Below are 13,976 nucleotides of genomic sequence, written 5' to 3' on the forward strand. Positions count from 1 at the left end.
TGCTCCAGAAGCAGTGAATTCACCCAGACATCCACTAATGGATTTCCTACTGAGTTATCTGTCAGGGGAAGGCTAATTAATAACCTCTTTAAAGGGTTTCTATTTATTCTGATTTTCGGCAGAACGTGCAAAAAACCCACATATAAACACAAGGCCGTCTCAGCAGTTATTTTCACATCCACAATGGAGTGTCAGTATTGGTTTCAGAGACAACAGCAGCTCAATTTTACTAAGTCAAAACTGAGGAAACATCTTCAGTGTCAGGATTAAGTGGTGTAAAGGGATGAGGCTGCCTGCCATAACACTTCTCCAACCTTGCCTTCTGTGCTAATCAAAGGGAAACTGCTGCCTGCCAGAAAGAGAAGGTTGTGCCAACTGATGAAGAACCAAGTTAGGGAATACTAGTGATCGGCACTCAAGACCTGGCTGCTTCAATGACAGATTTTGCCTTCTCTTTCAGGTCTTAGGTTCTCTTCTATGTTTCACTTTACCTAGCATTTCACAGCCTATCAGCTAAATCCTTCCTTCATTGTCACATGGTGGGATGTTGGGTGTCATCACAGCATCTTTGTGGCTGAGCAATTGCAAAGGCTTGAGACTGACTTTATCAACTGCTTTGGATTTGCCCATCTAGGCAACTGTCCAAAATGCAATCATACAGGTTAAGTGCAAAGCAATAGATCTGGCTACGCTTTGCTCAGAGAGACAAAGCTCTTTCAGAAGTTACATCTGTTAACATCAACTGAGCAATTTAGGGCAGAAAGTCCTGTTGTAAAAAAACAAAACAAAAAACCTCCACATGTTTTAAAAGAAAAAAGGTGAATTGCTACTTTTAGGGTCCACTCAGGCGTGATGCTAGGGCGTTCACAGCATCCTATCTTTCAATGCCACCACCAACTTTGACCTTGTGTATATTACAGACCACAGAATTTCAACTTCCCATCTTACACCTTTATTGCAGCAAAATATCTGGGAATAGATTTAAATATGTCTTTCAGAAAGTCATCCAGCTTTACTGCGAGGACTTCTCTTGAGAATTTATTTTGTTAACTACTCTGGCTGTAAAATATATGGACAATACAAAATACCTCAGAGGGCAAGGCACAGATGAGACCAAATCAGTATGACTCTAATCCCTCTATGACCTGTTGACAAGCAGCCCTGTCTCATTCAAGGGCTGGTTGTTGAAGATCAGGAGGCTCAGCATGGAAGGTAATATCTCCTGGTCTCATGCCAACAGGATACCACTACACAGGCCGATGACCTGATGACTCATAACAATAATGATGCAGTTCAGACCAGTTCAAGACAGCTCTGAAAAAAACATGTTCCACTGTCATTTTATAACCCCAAAGATCAATGGAGAAGTCTCACTGAAGGCAGTCAGGTTTGAACACTTTGTTGCAGGCATTAGTTTCCCTTTCTACAGGGGCGAGAGGACAATGCTGATGAGGAATCTCACTAAGGCCTGTGGTGTCTTGGCATGCGTCACAGGATTTCAGATGTGCAATGGTTTGAAACATTTGAGGTAGGAATTTTTGTGGTGCAATTTCAAGTCCTTTCTCCCTGCAGCGATGGATGAACCTTAATCAAGCCCTTAAGTACTGAAACCTTAAGAAAACACATATAAGAAGTCTACCTGACCTGCCTCTCTTTCCAAAGCAGGACCTTGACATGGAGCTTCTGCCTCTGCCCCGAACACCACTATGTTTCAAAACAGCTCCTATAGTCCCTCACCACAGAGCTGGACACCCTCTGGCCTGGCCCCATGCCCTGCCTAACTGGACACTGCCAGGGCCCCTCCAACAGTGAGACCTCCATCCTCGCAATAATAAAAACTCTGCTGCTGGGGCTGGAGGGTTTCAGCTCTTCTCAGCATTCCTGTCACACTGTGTAAGCACACACAACACGTGTACCTCCTCTGCTCTTCAATGAAAAGGCATGAGTTAAGGAATAACTCCTCTAACCTTCAAGCATCCTCCTACGCTCCTCTGGGACCCTTAATGATGTACTAGCACCAGGGAGGCACTGCAGTTTCACCTCTGGCATTCTCCTAATGGGACTCTGACTCCTTTTTCTGTAGCTCTTTAGCTGCAGAGACATTTCTGAGCCAAGTAGCAGAACCAGCAACAATAACACCTTTCAGGCAGGTTAGCTAGCTGACGTGCTGCAGATCTTCTGGCATTTCTCTTGGTGATGGGGGTAGGATTAGAGAATTGCTATATAATGATGATACCTTTTAAGGATCCTGCTTTTAGGCCATAATTTCTCTTGTCATTTTACCTCCTCTTTTACTGACTCTTTCCTACTAACTAACCCACTATTAGAGTGCAGTAGCAGGAAGAATATTTCTTCATCTGCTGCTCTAAGCAAAAGCTCATCACTTCAGAGAGGTACACTCATCAGTGCTTCCTTTTAATGGCAAGCTCTGACAAACTACAGGTAAAAATAATTTTATAAAAATTAAAGGCAGTAGTTTGCTTGAATCTTTCCAAGTTGGCTCAAATGTCAATCAAGCCCAAGAAATAACAGGCACTGTCTTGATTTCTATTAGTACTGCAGGTGGTACAACTTATAAAGAAACCCTTCCCAGTTATTAAATTAAAGGCTGAAAGGCATGCATCCTCATAGCAAAATTAAGCTTTTATAGGCATGTAGTTGGAGATTATTAAACCCAGCATGGTCCCACATAACAATGTATAAATGCAAGTCGTCAGAATTAATGCCAAATGGCACATTTTCCTTCCCAAACTTTTTTCTTCTTGTTAAGAGGGAATGCAACTACAACCAAAAATCAGGACATGAGTCTTTTTTCATTCAACACATTCAAATCTACTGCTCAGACCACAGGCATCCCTAAAACATTTTCAGCTTCACTCTGAAACTAACTCAGTACTTCAAGGTAAATGCTGCCCTAGGTCCACCCCATATTAGCTGAAGTTTACACATATGGACCCAATGAACTCCAGAGATTGCTTGTATTTGACCTTCTTCTGAAGGTTGATTTTTCCAGTGCTGACTCTTTAATTTGGCTTGAAACCTTCAGTGCTGGGGTATGTTTACATTTGCAAAAGTATCTGTTTAAAAACAGTATGAAAAATTAAAAACCAAGGCTCTGGCTTTGCATGTCGGCAGCAGGAGACGGAAAACTTGGAACCACATGGCTTAGGGGCAAAATGTTCATCAAGGCCTCCTTTGTGCTTCTTGTCTCTAATCATTTCCAGGGGGTTAAAGATCTGTGCTCTCACTTCCTCCACATGAAAACCAATGAACAAAAGTTTAATAGTTTCCAACACCATCCATCTCCAGCTATCTGATTCAGAACCTCTAAAGCTCCGCGAGTCCCTTGGCAGCTCAAGGTGGCTCAGGTATCCAGCTGCAAAGAACACAAGGTTTTGAAGGAAATGTAAGTCTGCAGGCACAGCGGTGCTCAGCCATTCTGCAAGCCTAAGGCAGGGGGAAAAGAGGCCCTCTGCCATTTCAGAGGGCAGTCCCTGCAGCCTCCAGCACACTGCTCTGCTCTGACTTCCTGAGAGTGCAGGGCTGGGACCAGGATTACTCAGCTGCACAAAGCACAGCAAGTCAGTTTGGAGGAGCTGGGTTTAAGGGTCTTCTATAGAAGCTTTCCAAATCATTGGCAGTTTTCCACTGTGTTTGATGGGTTTTGGATCACCTTCTGAAGATATGGTAAACCTGGTAATACTTGAGTCTTCATCTCCTCAAAAGCAACTGCTCCCCAGCTCACCCTCACTCTGTGTTTTGGAGGAAGGAAATATGTAAAGACTGAGCTGAGGGTTCCCTGTCTGAAGGACAACATTCACTGCTTCATCTCACTTAAGCCCCTTGTCGCTCTCATCCCAGCAGGCTGCAACAGCTTTGAGTGTCCAGCACACATTGCACAAGAGCAGAGATGTTAAATGCCCAGGCCTTGAAATTGCAAAGCCATTGTAGGTGCATGGAGTGTGGCTACCCACAGTGCTATTCAACAACAGCTCTTGCAAAATAATTCTCAGCAAGGATTTCCAATTTGAAGCAAAAGAAACTAAACTGAACAGGACCAAGGATTCTTTGTGTAAAATGAGGGTATACCCATGAGCACAGGCTAACCATGCTCCTATCCTAGAACTGCATGGAAAAGCTTCAAAGAGATCATAAAAAGACCTTTTGTGAGATAAATTCAGAGGGTCTCCATTCCAGAAAAGATAACCTGAATCCCATACCTTATGTAAGGCTCTGTAAAACAGGCTGATTCAATAGTAAAAGTTTGTGCAATGAAGTAGAGCATACACAGCACTTTGGACCTGTCAGACTCAATGGCAATAAAGAAGTACCTGTCCTGCAGATACTCAGACCTACTTTTGTGCAGTGCTAACTTGATCACACATTGAATGCTGCCCTTACTGCCTCAGCATGGTCTCTTTTTAAGTTCTCTTGACTCAGCTTACCAGTTCAGGACACGCCTAATTACTGTGTGTGAGTATTGCAGCACTCCTGGCAAGGCTCAGATGACAGCAATGACTCCTGTAACATGTACAATATCCCCTTTTGGTTTGCTTCAGCCTTGGCACAGGGCAGATGATGTATAGTGATTAAACCACTCAGTTTTATTTCAGACCACCCACTAGGCCAGAGGACTCTCAATATTGGATTTGAACCATGACCAGGAGATGCAAATCATATTGTAAAACAAGGAAAGGCCTCGGGCTCTCTTCTTGGTACAGACTGATGAAATGTCCCCTTTTCAGAATCAGACCTACCATCTCAGACCATCCTCTGCTTCAATTATCCTCAGTATTCAGAGCCTCTCCATGAAGTAGGCAGTTGCCTGCTAAGACTGAGGCCACAGTTTCCATTGTGTGTGGGCCCCTGACCAGACCCATCAGAGACAAGGCAAACAAGGCTGTAACCAAAGCTGAGAAAGCTAATGATTACCCAGCCATGCTATCACCTGTCTTCTCAAATGCTGCAAGTGTGGACATTTCCAAGAATGCATAGACATTCCAATGAAATTACAGCATTATCTTTATTGGACTGACAATGAATCATATTTTAATATCAGCTTCATTTTAAATTTTAGCTCTCAGTTGTAGGCCACACCACAGGTTAATGCAATAGACTGTGGACATTAACTTTTACTCCCACTTCATGCTGAGTTTTAAGAGTAGCCTCCACAATGCAAAACCACTCCACAATTTAGCAAATTTATCAGGGGAGGGAGAAATCTTTTGCTGCACGGGCAGAGCTGAGCAAACAAATGTGTCAGCACTCAGAGCTCAACTTTACTTTTGAGGCCAAAAACATAATCTGGCTTTACCCCAGAAGTCCTCCTACACATACATATCACCCTGCTGTCTTGTCTTCCCATCACCACCTCCACCTCATTGCTGGTATTCTTTCTTTCTTTCTTTAAACCTGATCCATTGAAATCTTTAATTGTACATTAAATATGTCCTCATCCCAACTGCTGCAATTTCCAGCGTCATTGCCTTCTCAAATCTCTGATCTCCACTCATAACTCTGAGGACTTAGAAGGCAGTTGACAGAATACATGCCCTCCTACAAAACGGGCCAAACCAGCAGTTTCCTTATCTCTCCCCTCAATACCTAAACCCACCTCAGATGTTCTTCCAGCTGTCTCACTTTCATGGTTTCATTCAGTTTACCCTTCTGACCCCATATTCACCTCTCCTCCCATTCCTGCTTTCTTTCCTAGCAGTCTTCACCTTCTAGACATGTTTCTACCTCATTTCCTGCCCACTGAAACATTTTTTCCTGTCTTGATCAACTACAAAGCCCCTTCTCAAATGAAAGAGCAATGAACTAACCCATGAGTGGCCTGTGAGTCCCTGTGATAGCAGCTTGCAGTGAGCCATTCCTTTTCCATGAGATCCAAGAGGCAAGAGTTGCTAATGTCCCTCTCCAAACTGTCCTAGAATATGTGGATAGGAGACGATGGGAAAAATAAAGAACAAGATTTTTTTCTCTTGATCGTGTAAAAGAAGGAATATTCTTATCCCTCAGCTACCAAGGAACAGAACAGCACAGAAGAAAAGGCTCTGGCTTTTATCATCCTGAAGGAAAAAAGTCCCCAAATCAAAGACTCAAGTCTTGCCTCCATAGAACCATAGGAATCCCAATAAAGATAGTAAAATTTAAAGATCTGGATGATTTTATGCCTTTTTCCCTTAGTGTCTACAACCTCTCTCTGAACTGATCTTGCTGAGCTTCTTCCACCCCAAGAGAGAGATGACAGCTGGAGATGTAGACATGGTCCCAAGAGCCCAATAGCACTGACACAGGAGTTCTCTGTCTTGAGCAAATCATGAAACTATTTAATGTCTCAGTGGTTCCAATTGTTTAATGGGTTTAGGGATACTGGCTGGTGCATCAAGGTGTAATTATCTGTAATGCATGTGATGTACAGGAGGCACTAAGTATTGCATATTGCATACCAAGCATTTTGACTCTTTATTTCCTAAATTTTAATCATTTCTTTAAAACAAATGTTGCCAAATTGTTTTAATATGAAGAATAAATAATTTAGTCCAAACCAAATTTTTGCAAAAGTACAATTATAACTGCTTGTTTATTTACTTTTTATTATTAATATGGAACAGATGGCAAAACACACCAATATATGAGGAAGAACTCAGGGATTCAATCCCAGATAAAGCAAACACTAAATAGTAAACATGAACTAGTGCTCATTTCCAGTATGGGACAGTGTGCTGGTAAATTGTCCTGGGGCCACCTCAAGGAAGGGTATTGAAGGACCGAGCAAATCACATTCCTAATTTGGCACATTTCTACATTGTGCAGCAGTTCTGTTCCATCAGAGAGGTCAGTCTCATCCCTCTCTGTTTCACTTCTGTTCCTTGTGGCCAATAAAGAGCAAGAGGGGATGCCACAGTGCTGCAAGAGTGGTGGATCTGGATGTGCGTCCTTGAGACATAAGCATGTCCATTTGCCCTGCCTGAGATTTACAGGACCAAAGGCGTGTGCCCACATAGCACAGGACTTTATGGAAAGAATAGATTTGGCTTTCCTCAGCTGGCTGCCAGCTGGGGCGAACACCACCCTGACACTTCCTCCTCTCCTCCAGAGCCTTGCCTGCAGCCCCACAGAGCACTGCACAGTGACATGTGGCCACAGCCCTGTGCCCCACCACCCGCTGGTGAAACTCGGCTGAGCAGTGCCACACACAGCCCCACTGTGAGCAAACCCAAAGACTTCCTGTTCTCCTGAGGATGTTGCAGAGTGTTCAAGTATTGTGATCTGTTGTTTACTGAGACAAGTCCTGCAGCTGTCACGCAATCTCCCTCACTGAGAAAGATAAAGTGAGTGCTCATGCATCACTTGCAGCTTCCTATGACATTCTGATCAGTATAATCCCTCTCTTCAGACAAGAAAGCAACCTGCATCCTGGCCTCTACAACCACTGCAGTCCGATAGGGAAAAAAAAATCAACATCTCTTTGTCATTATTCAAGGATCCCTCAGTCTCTCTCCTCCACACTTGGAGGCAAATTTTTCACTATCCTTACAGCTACATGTCTAAATCAGCCACTTGTGCCAGCAGAGGTGGTGCTCAAGACAACTATTTTCACTAGTGAGAAGGTAGGATAAGGCAGAGAAAGCAGGGCTAAACTCTCCTTGAATTTTTCCTGCAGGTAACTAGATCTGCCAGAGAAGCAGAAGCGTCTGATTGTGGTGAACATCTGAAGCAGGTGATCCTCTTTGCTGGCTAACCAAAGACTGAACTGGAGATGCCCAGTTTAATGCACAGCTTGTGCTGTGTAGCTGCCAGGCCTACAAGGACTCATGTCTTCTGCAGACAGAACTCCCACCATGAGGCAGTTAGAGCAAAGAAGGAGAGCACAGGCTGTAAATTCCTGAAAGACTTTTGAAATTAGGCTGTTCTCATAAGAATCAGTGTTTTAAATTGGAAACTGGCTAATAATAAACAACCCCACTGACTTCAAGAAAAGTACACATTCAGAACCTGACTGAGATGACACTATCTGTGGGCTTTCCAAATGAACCATGTATGATACAACAAGAATATTTCTTATGAGATTGCTAGTACTAAAGGGAACTTTATCAAAGCATAATGCCATCCTTGAATGGAAGGTTTTAGGAGAACGTGCTATGTTAACAGTCACCAGAAACAGATGTGCTAAATAAATGTGGTCTGCTGTACCACTGCTCTTGTATCACAAACTTGTTCAGTTAGGGAACTATATTAAGTAAGATTTGAGATTGAAAATGAGGTCTCTCCAAGGGATGTCTTTGTTTGCACTGAACCACAGAAAAAGAAGATAAGCACTTCACTTTAGATTTCCGCCCTGTTCTTTTTCTCTGATGTGTGCCCAAAATCCAAAAAAAAAGGCTGCCCATCTCTATGTCCTAGATCCAGCTCCTGTGCCAAAGACAGGACCAGGCACATGCTGCTGTTAGCCTCAGCTACACCAGCAGTACCTCTGGAAAATATCAATCAGCTACTCTGTTGCACACATGAGTTTTTCATGGCCTTGGTCCATGCAGAATGGTGACCTGAGTGCCTGCTCCTCCACACTGTGAGTCCACCTCGCTCAGTCCTGCTGCTGAGGAAGCCTCCCTCTCATCAACAACACCACTCATCGTCACAGGCTGCTCCTTCCCTTGAGCTGTTGTACCTCTTTAAAGTTTTACCTTCCCTCACTCTCATATGTTAAGTTACTTGATCACTTCAGTTCCTGAATCTTCACTGCAAAATCTTTCTTTTCTCTCCTGCTTCTCATGATTCATTCCATCTAAAGCATTTTGTGAATGAAGGGCATTCTTCCAACCCTTCCTTTCTTCCCGAGGTCCCAAGAAACACCACATTGAGTAATTTTTTTAATCAAATCTTATTGCTATTATTTGTGAAGTGCCTTGGACATCATTAATGAGGAAGTCTTAAAGAACTAGCATAATTACTATTACAATTATTATTTTGGAATAAAAAAATATTGAGAGCAGTTGGTTGTATTTTTCTGAAGTTTTGCCTGAGAGCAATTATTTCCCTAACTACTGTATATTTTTGGCTTTATCAGTCATAATTTTCAAACAAATTCTAAATCAAATCTAAATAAGATAGTTCTAGTTTCCATTTGCCACAGCTCTGTTTTTCAAGATTAAAAATAAAATTCCTACAAGCCTTGCTTAATGGAAACAAAATCCATACTGAAATGCACTGAAGGTCAAATATTCAGAAGCACCCACAGGATGCCGCCAGGTTCCAGTTGAAACTCCATCATTAGTTAATGTTTGGGCTCCCTGCATGGAGAACCAAGAGCAGCAAGGGTATGAGCTAGAAGACAATTCTCCCATAATGTATTGTGCCTTCCCTTAATGCTTACATACACCTCTAATACTTCACCTCACAATCTTCATCCTTCTTTAACTAAAATTTTGGTTTGGATTGTCAAAATCTCACTTGCTTGAGAAAAGTGTATATCTTGACCAGAATTTCCTATGGGGCTTTCCCAGCTCACCTTTGGAGTTGATGAATGCTAATGTGCTTTTTTCCCATCAGTATACAGTAAAGGCAATAATGTATTAGTGACCAATTCAACAACAGTGAGAATGTTTGGTGAAATGTCAAGAACTTTCTACACAAATAAATCATACCTTATTATCCTTCAGCCCACAAAGTTAAAATACCTTTTGCTTTCAATACAAGAAAACATTTAGCTGCTCCCCACGGGTTTCAATGTTTGAAGCTGGACACATTTCAATAAAATGTTGTTTAAAGAAATAAAATATTGAGAAAATGCATAGCAAGCTACATTCAAGTCACCTGAATCACATTTATCTGGTAAGAGGTAATAATTACAGACAGTCTGAAGTAAACTCCCAAATTTAAACACTCCCAAACTAAATCACTTTGAAAACCTGAGGCAACAGACAGAGCAACTTGTCTGCATGTAGGAGAGACTGAGGATTTGACAATGGATCACATGCCACACACTGAGAACTCGCACTGGCCATGATGGTACAGTCTGCAAAGCTGAGGTTTGCAGTCCTGAGGAGACCTAAGCTATTTCACCAAGTCCCCCTCTGTCCTGTGCCTCCATATGCGATCAGCTGAAGGGTTTTTATGGATGAAGACAGGCTACAATTATTAAAGCAGGGACAAATTATGTTCTTCCAGCCTACCCTAACTGCTATGACCCAGGGGAAAAAGTCCTGAGAGACAGAACAGAGCAAAACCTGTGAAGTTATCATACTTTCTCCTGATCATACTGATTTAATGGATGAAATTAATAAGAAAAAATAATGGAAAGAACTGCAAGTGGAAACCTGTCTACAACTCGTTTCCAGTGAAGTTGTGAACATCCAAATCATTCACATAACACCGATGAGTTTGCAAAGTTTTAAGCACTTGGTAAACAAGATGTAGCCAAACACTCTGCAGCTATTACAAACATGAGTGCACGTCCCTCATGGCTCTGGCTCTTGAAATAACAAACCTTATATAGGAAGGAAGATATTACATGGAAGATGTTTCTGGTTTTCCCAAAAGGCACATTACAAAGGAGCCCCAAATGTCTTTAAGGAATAGCAAGAGTGTTTTATATCCAAGAAAGAGCTGTACAACAATGAAGTATACTGCTGGCAACCAGGACAGTAGGACACAGGCACTGACCAACTGCAAATGCAGGCACTGATCTATTGGCAGTAAAACCCATACAGAAAAAACGAGAAATATGAACATGATTGACAAGAAGTAGAAACAAATTCTCTGGTGTTTGGCTTACCAGAGTGGACCACAGGGGAGCTGTGCTGGAATGACAAACTGTTTTGTGAAATGGGATTTGGAAGCATGTGTACACGCATGTATAAATAAAAAGGGATGCACTAAGAATACACTTGACTTGTTTCACTAAATTCTCAACTCACTGAAAAACAAACAAGCATGCAACATCCCTAATGTAGCTACCCACTAACAGTCAAATAGGTAGTAAGACCCAGAAACAGCCTCCTGGGAAGTAGAAGATCATTTTCTTATTGATCTAACAAGGGAAATCAAACTTTAACTGGATTTCCTATAAGCACAGAGTAGAACAATCTAATTATGAAAAGTCCAAACTGGGTATGTTATTATTGCTGGAACTGTACAATGAGCACCATTTATAAGCCCCAGGGAAACTGGGGCACCGTTGTGATAGTTTGGTACTGTGCAAACACACAGGACAGTGCTTGCAGCACAAAATTCCTGTTGTGTCCCTCAGGATCTCCATGCAGACTGTGAGGATAAACCATTCAGCTCATGTTCCCTCCCCAGCCCACATTGTCCTGGCAGAGCAATGTTATCTTTAGCATTTAAAGTATATACATCTAGAACCAGAATGCATGCCCCTTGACTTGTCTAGGCCATTTTCGCTATGTCACATGTAATAGCACAAATAATTTTGGGAATGGAGTCTGTAAAGAAACATTTCTTCAGGTCTGAACACAGCTAAAGTAAAAGCATTTTATATACATAATCTCCTTTCTGCTTATATGGGTAGGACATGTACTGGGTTCTATCTTTCTTACCCACCCTTATAGCAAGACAAAGAGATAGAAAGTCAATCAAACAGATGATTGGCTAGTGTGGATGAGATACGATAAGAACATAAAAATACAGAATTTCTCAGGAAATAAAGGGAAAATAGACAGAAAGAAGTTTTGCTTGGATTCTTCTATAACAAGAACATTATCCAACTGGATGTTAAGAATATAATCTAGGGGTAAAGTATAATAAAAAGAGACTGAGCACAAGCAAAGTGGGAACTGAAGACTAGAGAACACAAAACATGGTATGGCATCCCATTTGTCTGGTGATGGGAAGCCTGGTTAGCAAGGTTGTGAAAAAGAAGTTATTCAACACCTTTGTAACATAAACTGTTTTGTTAGCCTATTCATTCTGGCAGTAAATTAATGTACCCTGTATGACTGAATGGTCAGAGGCCTTATTATTATTGTGGCCCATCCACAGAAAATTGCTGGTGTAACATAATCCCTTCCCCTGGCAGCAGGAGCATCAGAAGGGCTCTGCTGGGGTCACTCTTTCAGTCATTACACACTCCCATTGTGTACCAGGTTCTGATTCATGAGTCCATGCATCTGGAGAGCCACAGAAAGCCCCTGAGGCACACTGTTAAGCAGAGACATCCTCAAAGCAATCTGGGAACACCACATAAAATTTAGATTCCCCTACTTGTCTACCATTGTAGCCTAAACCGGCGTGTGCTGGCATAAGAAGAGGGTATAGCTTTAAGAGAAATCAGACTATGAACTGAGATGTGGTTTTGGACATGTGAGCCCTCTTCACCAGGCCTTATGTGCAGTGGACAAAAGGTGCCTTTAATTTAATTCCTACAGTGTATTTTCCAGCTGAGCTTTGCAGCAGAAAATACAAGATGAAACTGTATCATGAACAATCACAAGGAAACAGGTGCTGTGAAAAAACCATAACTCTGAATCTAACTTGGGTTTAAGAATCTCAAATGATAATCTCGGTCATTTTCTTAATGCATCTGCAATTTAAATCTTTCTTTCTTTTGCACAATTGTCAGGTTCTAATGAACTCACCAGTTTTTGCCCTCTATCATTGAAAGAAGGAAGGAAACAAGAACAGTGAAAGAAGAGGACAGCTTTTTTTTTCCTGTGAAATATTCATGCCGTATTAAAACAAAGCAAACTGGCAGATTATGAGTGTGTTTACACAGACATCAATTCTGCAGAGTAGCACTCATATTGAGTGCCCACCAATTCCTCAACTTCAGGAACTGGGGCTTTTAACATTCCCTGCAGAATGATTTACCTCAATGCAGGATTGCACAGACACATCGTCTGTAAACTCAAAGTTTGGTGCTCCTGGTTAATACAGAGAGCAAGATTTTTTCTCTTTTCTGTACCTACAATATTCTCATAACTTTTTTATTTACTGAATTGAATTTCATTGTTTTTTAACAGCAAGGACTTCTCCTTTTGGCCCTCCCCACTTAAAACAGATGGTTAGATTTATTTAGCAACTAAAATCAAGGCTTATTTGCCAGACCAAGGTTAGAGCCAGTGCTGTATCATATAGGCTCAAAGATTCTGCTAATTTATTTTAATCTAGTTAAACCTTTAAGGCATGGATAATGGAAAACAGACAAGAAATCCCTTAAACTTTCCAAATTAGGAGACAAGAGTTTCCTCCTCTGTGAAGAATAGTAAATCTCTCTAGAAGAACCCTGAAAGGTCAGCAAGGAAGCCTTTGACTACTTTCTTCCTGGAAACCCTATCTCAAAGGTCACAAAACCACAACTGAATTGCCTTTAGCAAAGAACCTAACTAGAGACACATTGCAAGGTACTCAATTGCCTTTAGCAAAGAATGTAACTGGAGATGCATTGCAAAGTCTTAAATGGGAGCCAAAATCGATATTCCAACATTTCGGAGGAAACCATTTTTAGCAAGGAGACTCAGCAGCTGCTGATGCTGGCACACTGAGTTGAACACACTAGTCTGGAGTGAATTTTCAAATAATAGTGGTACCAATATAAAAATCTAGCTGTGGATAAGTGGACAGATTATCCAGACAACAATTGAGGTGTACATGACATGAACGTTCCTGGAAAATCTGAGTGGATAAGGACAAGAGAAGTCCCACGCTTCAAAAGAACAGGAAAAGAATTGGCCATTGCAACACAAAGGCTCCCTCTCACATTCAAGTTAAATGCTCAGATGAAGGACAGAAAAACTACTAGTCCAGGTGACAAATACATAACAAAACCAAACCAAACCAGGAATGCTACAAACAAAAGCACAGCCACTCCCAGCAATTTTAAATCAACTCATTTCTCTTGCATTCAAGCGTGTCCAAATTCTCTATCACATTTCACTTATTAAGTGTCTGGCTCCAGCAAGCCAGGTGAGGCATTACTGAAACCAGTTAGAGAAAAGGAAACTGAAACACAGTTT

At 41.7% G+C, this 13,976-nt stretch overlaps 1 protein-coding gene across 6 annotated transcripts in view; it reads right to left on the reverse strand.

Moving 5' to 3' along the window:
- SEMA5B (semaphorin 5B) overlaps positions 1–13,976 on the reverse strand; it is a 265,987-nt gene that overhangs the window by 117,893 nt on the left and 134,118 nt on the right. The window lies entirely within an intron of this gene.

The sequence above is a fragment of the Zonotrichia leucophrys genome, chromosome 7 (assembly GCF_028769735.1).
Source record: "Zonotrichia leucophrys gambelii isolate GWCS_2022_RI chromosome 7, RI_Zleu_2.0, whole genome shotgun sequence".
In the NCBI taxonomy this organism is placed as follows: Eukaryota; Metazoa; Chordata; class Aves; order Passeriformes; family Passerellidae; genus Zonotrichia; species Zonotrichia leucophrys.